Below are 9,621 nucleotides of genomic sequence, written 5' to 3'. Positions count from 1 at the left end.
GATTCCCTTATTAAAATATGAATAAATGGCCTTTGCGGTACCATTTTTCATGAAAAAATAGCATTTTTCGTCACCTGTTCAGCCCTTCTCAGCCTCCCGGACCGCAGCCAAAAACTGCCTACCGGAGTCCCCTTAGAAGCCTACCCGCAGCCACTTCTTAGCCTTGAGCCGAGGTCCTCTCAGGTCCCTATCCGCAGCCCAGAGACTGCAGTCATTTGCTTATTCCGGACCGAAGCCATCAGCAGCCTCGGACCGCAGCGGCCATCAGCAACTCGGACTGCAGGCATTCCCTACCGCAGTCTCGGACCACAGAGGCTTCTCGGCTCGCACCGCAATGGCTTTGCTCCCTGGCACCGCATCGCAGCTACTGCAATCACGCCCTCCATGCGTCCGCACCCAAGTCAGTCCATCCGCGACCAGCTCCCTCGTCCGCACCCAAGAACCCCACCGTGTCCATCTAATCCGCAACCACCTACCTGACCCGCTGTCCTCTTAAACCCGCAACACCATAGACTCGCAACCAGATCCCCTCTGATCCGCAATCACCTCCTACCGCAACTACCTCCCTCTGGAAGGGAATGATACGTTTTGGAAAACGTGGGAAACTGAATCCAAGGTATATCGGGCCATTCGAGATCCTCTCCAGGATCGGCCCGGTGGCTTACAGACTTCAACTACTGCAGGAACTCAGTAACGTGCACCCCACCTTCCATGTGTCCAACTTGAAGAAGTGCCTATTCGACGAGACTCTTGTCATTCCACTTGATGAAATTGAAGTAAACGAGAGTCTCCACTTCATCGAGGAACTTGTAGAAATCATGGAAGGGAAGTCAAGAGAACAAAGCAAAGCCGCATACCCATAGTAAAGGTCCGTTGGAACGCCAAGCGAGGACCAAAATTTACTTGGGAATGCGAGGACCAGATGAAACAAAAATACCCACATCTTTTCCCCAACCTTGAGGACCCACTCAAAATGCTAATTTCGGGACGAAATTCCTTCTAACGGGGGTAGATGTGACAACTGTCAACTTTGGGTCAAACAAAGTCAACGAGTCAACAAAGTCAACACGACTAGTATTAGGATTTTAGGATAAACGCTATGTTTCCTAATGTACAAACTTACAATTTTAATACAAAGTATCTCTCAGGAGTTGCCAATTATCAAATGTAAACCCTAATTAGGGTTAGTAACGTAACAACTCGATAATTCAGCTATATATTATTTGGGAATAAATAATGTTCGTAACATAAATGAAGTGGAGTTCATAAACCTAACACTACGTGGAAAATTCATAACAAAGGCTACAAACACAACTTTTTGGTGAATTCGTCATCAAATGAGACAAAATCTATACCTGTCTAAACACCAAAACTTAACGAAACAAACTTGGAAATTTAACCTAACTATTCATGTAACATATTGATATTTGATAACAATGTTTGTTATAATAATTTGAATTTTTATAATTCAAATTAAATATTTTATACATCCTTTATACCCTAATTCCTTTATAAAAACGCCACCATTTTATAAAAATGCTAGGATTTTATAAAAGCTTGACTATTATTTTCTATAAAAATCACTAGTACATAAATGGTACTTCCATCTTAATGTGCCAACTACTAAGACTAAGTAGCACCACCTTCAAGTCCCATCCATGTTCCCCCTCCCTCTCCCCACCCCCCATAACCCACCCTACCCACCCCCACCCTTCTTCCCTCCCCCCTTATCACTTGCGTCTGAGAGCCTCATAACCACCACCATCTTCATCATTTTCACTCTTCCTCTCCAAGATTAAGCTCTCATCTTCAAAACCTAATTTCTTCCAAGTGTTCTTGAAGTTTTGGTAAGTTCTTTCTTCATCTCCTTGTGATTCTACACACTTCTATACTAGTTTCAATCCATTTACACACATTTCATGTGTTACTATTTATAGGATCTTCAAATCTTCAAAGTGTTATTCAAGTGCTCTTGACTTGAAACTTTCCATCTACAACCTTTCATTCATCAAGAAAACCACTCCAAAGGTGAGTTCATACCCCTCTATTTTCGAGATTTCTAAGTTTTAGGGTGGAAGACAAGTAAAACACAAGTAAACTTGTGTTAATATACAAGTTGTTATGCATGTTTTCTTACTTCTTATGTAAAAGTGCTAAATACATGAAATGATGTTATTATCAAGCTTTATGAACTTTTATATACAAAAGTTTGTTTACAATACAAAACTATGAAAAACAAGTATAAACATGCTAGATGTTCTCATGAAAAAGTCATAAACTCAAAACCATAAAAACTAGGGTTCTTATGAACACAATATGGATAATCTAGCAAAAATGGTTATAAACAAGTTATTACATCATTTTTGTGAGATCTAAACCAAAATATGTTATTTTGGATACATTTCTTGAAACTAGTAAAAAATACAAAGGTTTTAGTTTTACAAAAAGAAAACTCCAGATATCTATCATTTTATGTAAAAAATGGGTTTTCTAGCAAAAATGGTCATAACTAGGTTATGGCACCATTTTTGCGGGTTTTTAACCAAAAATATGTTGTTTAAAACATATAAAGTTAACTTGACCTAAAAATCACAAAAAGGTAAAAAATAAGTTTTACGTAACTATATTTTCACTATTTGCCGTTTATGACGTTAAAAGTCAAAAACTAGAAAAATAGACATTTTCATACTAAAGACCCACTTATTTGTGTTAGATGTAAAATACTTGTTATTTATGAATATCTACGTATATTAACCCCTATATATATATATATATATATATATATATATATATATATATATATATATGGGTACGCAAACCAAATACTATAATAAACTATATAAGTTTAGTTTATAAATCTTTAACACTTTTGTAACATGTTGAGCAAAGTGTATAATTATATAAAATACATATATAATTATTTTATACTATTTTATTATCATGGAAAAGTGATAATTACACATACAAAGGCTTTCATTACAAAAATACGTAAACTCGTTCAATCAATTTTTGTGAGTTCATACCCCTCCATTTTCGAGATTTCTAAGTTTTAGGGGGGGGGGGGATACAAGTAAAACACAAGTAAACTTGTGTTAATATACAAGTTGTTATACATGTTTTCTTACTACTTGTGTAAAAGTGCTAAATACAGGAAATGATGTTATTATCAAGCTTTATGAACTTTTATATGCAAAAGTTTGTTTAAAATACAGAACTATGAAACACAAGTATAAACATGCTAGATGTTCTCATGAAAAAGTCCTAAACTCAAAACCATAAAAACTAGGGTTTTTATGAACACAATATGGATAATCTAGCAAAAATGGTTATAACCAAGTTATTACACCATTTTTGTGAGATCTAAACCAAAATATGTTATTTTGGATACATGTCTTGAAACTAGTCAAAAATACCAAGGTTTTAGTTTTACAAAAAGAAAACTTCAAAAATCTATCATTTTATGTAAAAAATGGGTTTTCTAGCAAAAATGGTCATAACTAGGTTATGACACCATTTTTGCGGGTTTTGACCAAAAATATGTTGTTTAAAACATATAAAGTTAACTTGACCTAAAAATCACTAAAATAGGTAACTATAAGCTTTTGAGGATAGGACGCTAAGGCGTCAAGCAAACCTTTTTATCACCATATTGTAATTGATTTTGAAACATGTAACTCTTACAACAATGTAACTTTTTCAATTATATTTATGATAGTTGTGTTTGTTTTGGTCACTATTATGCCTTATGTTAAGATAAAATACATGAAATTCACCCACCCTCAGACGTTTCCGCCATCTTGGTTTGGGGGTGTGACACTTAACCTACCTCTTGCGGAGTTATCTTACAACAATATTTACCACTCCAGAGTTGGTTCTCCACCATTTGAGCTCTTGTATGGGAGGATATGTCGTACCCCAGTTTGTTGGGGAAAGGTTGGTCACAGGGTTATGGGAAGGACCGAAGTAGTCCTTCAAATCACAGAGCTTATCCAGTAGATCAGGCAGATACTCAGACATCTCAGAGTCGGCAGAAAAGTTGTGCCGACCGGCGCCGATCCGAGTTGGAGTTCCAGGTTGGTGGTATGGTATTACAGAAGGTCTCACCTTGGAAAGGTTTGATATGCTACAGGAAGAGGGGAAATTGGGTCCCTGATGTATTGGACCTTTTCGGGTGATTTCCAGGGTTGGAAAGGATGCTTACAGGTTGGATCTACATGAGGAGCTTAATCATATTCACAACACTTTCCATGTTTCGCAGCTGAAAAAGTGCGTGTTAGATGATGATGTAGTGGTTTCCTTGGATGATATTCAGGTTGATAAGCGCCTGAAGTATGTTGAGAGGCCAGTGGCTATTTTGGAAAGAAAGATGAAGGTCTTGCACAACAAGGAGATACCTTTGGTAAAGGTACGGTGGCAACATCGGAGAGGCTCCGAGTAGACCTGGGAGCCGGAGGCCGAGATGCGACAACATTATCCTAAGTTATTCGCCGTGGTAGACTTCGAGGACGAAGTCAAGATCAAGTGGGGGAGAATTGTAACATCCCGATGTGAGGTATTTCTAATTTAAACCCCTTTAATTCATTTATATTGCATTTGGTCCCCAAGTTCAAGTATTGTATGCAAATTTTTTTATTAAGGGGCATTGTTTTAAATTGGAACCTTTGGAGTACGCTATACGTACGTGGTGTACGCTGGGCGTACTTGCCAAATGAGGAAACCCTAATTTTTAGGGTTTGACTGGTATTTAAGCATCCTTATAGCCTCATTTCCCTTCACTTTATCAGCCTCCACCCTTTCATTTGTATTGTAACCCTAGAACCTCCTTGTGAAGCCATTGCAAGACTTAAGGTGTGTGTTTGTGTGCTTAGAAGAAGAAGGAAGGAAGTCAAACTCATCTTGAAGGAGTGAAGCACTTTGGATCTGGGTATTATTCTTCATTTGCAACCTTTCTATGGTATAAAGCATGCATGTTTGTCTTTCAATCATGTAGATCTTGAAATGGGTGTTTAAGTGATACTTTTTGGTCCCAAATGTCTTATCTTGATCATGGCATGTTCTGGATGATTTGAGTTGTCCTTTCAGACCTTAGAATTGGTCCTATGCCATAGAAATGAAGTCCCAATGGTTAGTGTTGCTCCATGCATCCTGTAGAAGGTCTTAACGGATTAAGACCTTGATTTAAGCACTTATTGGGCATGTAAAGTCATAAAGTTGGAACCTTTATGAGTCTAGAGTGTATTTTAGCGATGAATATGAAGTTGGGATATAAGAGATTAAGTTATTAAGCTCTTAATGAGGTTTTTGGGTTTACGAGGGTACACCTCGCGTACTCGGAGTAGGCCCCGCGTACGAGGTCAACCATCCTGATGGTGGTCAACCTATGAGGCCTCGTGTATGCCCAACGTACCTCAGGAGTACGCCCCATGTACATACCCTGAGTTGACTCGGTTGGGTTGACACGGCTGGGTTGACTCAGTTGACCTGGTTGTGTAAATCCCGAAAATCATAGGGTTAAAATTTCATTTTTAGTATAATCAAAATACCAATTATTGATATTGCCATATTTATACATACTTTTAGGCAATATTTGAATACATTTTGATTAATATTTTGGTTATTTGCATAAATAAGTGGTAATTATAAGATTAAATTACAATTTGCAGCCAGAAGAAGTCATCTTGAAGAAAAAGGGCTAAAAGTGACAAGATTGGAACTTTGGAGGTTAAGAGCTTAAAATATGAAGAATTCGGCTAAAAAAACATTCTCACGATGTGATGAATGAAGGATCACGACGTGAGCATGGATATCCTAGATGATAAACATCCGAAAGTAAGAATTTGTGTTGGATACGGATTGCTACCGAGCTCACGACGTGAGTAGGGTTATTTCGGAAAAATATATATATCCTTGATCTCCACGATTTTGGGAGGTTGGCTAAATTGGAGAGAGTTTCCAGAAGACGATTTTCAGAAGTTTAGAGGCTAGAAACTTGGTAATACACCAAGGAGGAAGAAGAAGAACATACTTTACTTTTTGATTTGGTACATTACTATGCTTTTGATTATGAAGTATAATTGTTTGTTTGTTAGTATGGGTAGCTAAATCTAGCTGCTACTGTTAGCTAGATGAAGCTGGAACTCATAAACTAGTAATTTGATTATGGATTCTTCTAGTTGGTTATTTGCTTGTATTTGATTGTTTATACCTAGCATGTTAGAACTTGATACTTAGGATTGCTTAAACTCATGTTCTGTGTAGTTAGTGAATATTGAATTGCATGAACTTGACACCTAGTAAATTAGTGACCATTGAATTGCTAGAGCTAGGATCAAACCAATCTTAGTTAAGTAATCAAAGTATTAGTTTTGGCTATGCTAGAGAACATATATTGTGATTATAATATTGTGTTTGCCTAATCAATCTTACATAGCTCCAATCCATTTAATAATTGATTCTTTGTTAAATTATGTGTGACTATGCATAGATCTACATGAATTAATTCAACATTAGTAAATTTGGACTTGAATTGCTAATAAAATATTAATTGGTAACCAACAAGAATTATCCTTAATTAATAGCTAAATAATGAGGGAAAGTGGATTCGAACTAACAGGAGTGCTTTTCATAATTGATTGAATTAGTTGTTGATAATTTAAGTTTATCTAAACTTCAAAAATTAGATATAAACCAATTTGCTTTGCTAGAATTTTAGGTTAATTTAATAGTGAGTAGATTAATTAATTAAAACCGTTCCCTGAGTTCAATACCCGACTTTTGTGCTATACTATTTCAAAGGGGTACACTACCGTGGGTCGAATAGCTAGTAGATTAGGAGGTAAAATTAGGTGTAGTTGTTTTAGACGCATCAAGTTTTTGGCGCCGTTGCCGGGGAACGATTTATTTGATTGTTGATTTATTTGCTGTAGGTTAATTGATCCTTTTTTGGGTAAAACCTGCAAAAAGTTAATTTTTAGCTTAGTTTTGTTTCGGTACTAAACTCACGACGTGAGCCTTAAGCGCACGACGTGAGCCCAATCATTCTTCGTTTTCTTTCGTTTTTCTTTTCTGTTTAGAGTTTCTGCTACAACACGAGGTGGTGATCCTTACCACGTCGTGGTGGCCAGTCAGGACGCAATTTTTAGTTAGTTTTTATTCAGATTTACATTTTTATTTTTGTTTTTATTGCAGTTCATGACCTAAGGATCCAACACACCATTGGTACCACCTCTTGAAGATCCTGACCTAGCCCTTCACAAAAAGACGAACAAGGATGAAGGAGTAAACCAAACACCAAAGAAGCCGCTTTTCAAAGATCTTAAATCAGTATTTGGAAAGAAGAAAGGGAAGAATGTGGGAGAGTCAAGTACATCTTCGAAGGACAAAAGCAAAATTGAAGTCCTTCATCAAATACCTAGTCCACAAGAATCCGAATACGAAACTGAAACCGAATTTGAATTAGAAAAAAGCGAACCCGAAGACGAGCCAGAAAACGAAATGGCAAACATTGCGAATATCTCCATGGGAGCATACAAGAAGCGAATCACAGACGATGCTGGTCCTGGTTTAGTACAACCTGCAATTCCAGCAGCAACAACATTCGAGCTAAAAGGACACATTCTTACTGCGCTAAAGGATGTACCATTTTCTAGAAAGGGTCATGAGGATGCTTACAAACACTTAGATGAGGTCAATGACATTGCAGACTATTTCAATGTCCCAAATGTTCCTATAGAGACAGTCTTGTTAAGGATGCTTCCCATCACTTTTAAGGGAGCTGCAAAGGATTGGTTAAAGGCACTTCCACCCGGTGCAATTACTACTTGGGCACAAATGCATGAGCAATTCCTAGAATAAATCTGCCCACCATCAAAGATATCTAAACTTAAGAAGGCAATAGCCAAATTTGAGCAACAACCGGGTGAGTCGCTTTATGAGGCATGGGAGCGATATAAAGGGTTACTAAGAACTTGCCCTCAAAATGACCTGAACATACAACAAGAAGTGTCTATATTCTATGACGGGGTGAATGTCATGACGAGGCAACTCCTTGATTCCCAAGGAACGCTTACTAAGAAAAATCCGGGTGAAATGAAGGATTTAATTCAAGAATTCTCCAAGCATTCTCGTGAGTACCATAATCCAAGACATGATGGGACAAGGGGAATTGGTAGTGGAACATCAGAAGACATGGCTGCTGTGCTAGTAATGCTGAATATTATGGACCGAAGGATGACAAAGATGGACCAGTCAATTCATGCTATTAGAGTTGGATGTGAAAGATGCAATGGTCCACACTTGACCAAAGACCGCCACTTAGATAATAATGGGAATAAGAAGGTACAAGTTTGCTATTCGAGCGGAGATAAATATGATGAAGACTGGAGGTAACCAAAGAAGGAGTGGTTGCCATATGAAGAATACAAGAAGAAACAAGAAGAAAAATATAGGCAAACTGGCCGAGGCTTCTACCAAAAAGAACAGCCACCACTGGAAAAGAAAGTTGATTTTGAGACCATGCTAGCTAGATTCATGGAGGCTTCAGAGAAAAGACATGATGAGACAGATGCAGCAATAAAAGATCAAAGGATGATGATGAAGGATCAACAAGCCATGATGAAAGATCAACAAGCTATGATGATTGTGCTGGATAAGGTGTCTAAGTCCATAACTATATTTGGTATGTACTTGACCCGATTTGGCATGGTCCATTTGGGTTGCATGGCATCGGAACAATTTGGATAGACTTTTGTGAGAAGAGGATATTTATGGTTTATTAATATATTATAAGTTCTAATATATTAATATGAATTATTTAATTAGTATTGATCAAGAATTAGTTTGGAATTAATTTTGTGATCAAAAGAGACTAATTAAATAAATGGGGATTGATTTGGTAAATCATTCATTCTTATATAGTGGGCTTATGATCCATAGTTCTTCATGTTGGGCTAAACCCATGTGGTTACCCATGGATACTCCATGGAGGTTAAAACCCATGGATCATGAAGAATATGGAAAGGCATGAGTTACATGGTGTAACCCTAATGTGCACACTATATAAAGGAGCCTCATCCAAGAAAAATCGGCACTTAAGTGATACAAGTGAGGGCTAGCCGATTTCAATGCAATAGAATCTTCTCTCAAGTTATTCCAATTGTTGGTGGTGTTGTGTGAAGCACTTGAGGCATCACATTTGGGGTGCTAGGCTCACAAAGTCTTAAGGAATCAAAGCTACAAGAAAGGTATGTCATTCTACTAGGTTTTATATTACATCTACCCCATGATATGCTAGTTAGGTCGAAACCTTGGAAAAATGAAAGTTTGCATGTATAATAGAGAAAACATAGATCCAAGGTTTCTAGGGTTGCATGCACACCATAGGAGTGTTAGAATGCTCCAAACCCATCAGTGGTATCAGAGCCTAGGCTTGTTTTCAATTATACTTGATGATACATGTTTTTTCCAAAGTTAAAATTCTTCCATTTTTGCATCTAACTGCTCACCACGACGTGGCAGTCTTTACCACGACGTGGTGATGCACCTGTGTGCAGAATTTTGGGGTTTTGCTTGTTATTGGATGAGGATCATTACCCTAAACTGTTTTTTGAACCTAGAAATCTG

The 9,621-nt window shown here is 37.5% G+C and overlaps 1 non-coding gene across 1 annotated transcript; it reads right to left on the bottom strand.

Moving 5' to 3' along the window:
- Positions 1 to 7,878: 7,878 nt before the first annotated feature.
- LOC145141699 (small nucleolar RNA R71) lies at positions 7,879 to 7,985 on the bottom strand. Its single transcript, XR_013722894.1, has one exon. It is a non-coding gene; the product is annotated as a small nucleolar RNA R71 (small nucleolar RNA).
- Between the last annotated feature and the right edge of the window lie 1,636 nt (positions 7,986 to 9,621).

This window comes from Lactuca virosa, chromosome 9 (genome assembly GCF_052849685.1).
Source record: "Lactuca virosa cultivar CGN04683 chromosome 9, Lactuca_virosa_CGN04683_v6, whole genome shotgun sequence".
NCBI classification, from domain to species: domain Eukaryota; kingdom Viridiplantae; phylum Streptophyta; class Magnoliopsida; order Asterales; family Asteraceae; genus Lactuca; species Lactuca virosa.
This window is presented reverse-complemented; position numbering and strand designations above follow the sequence as displayed.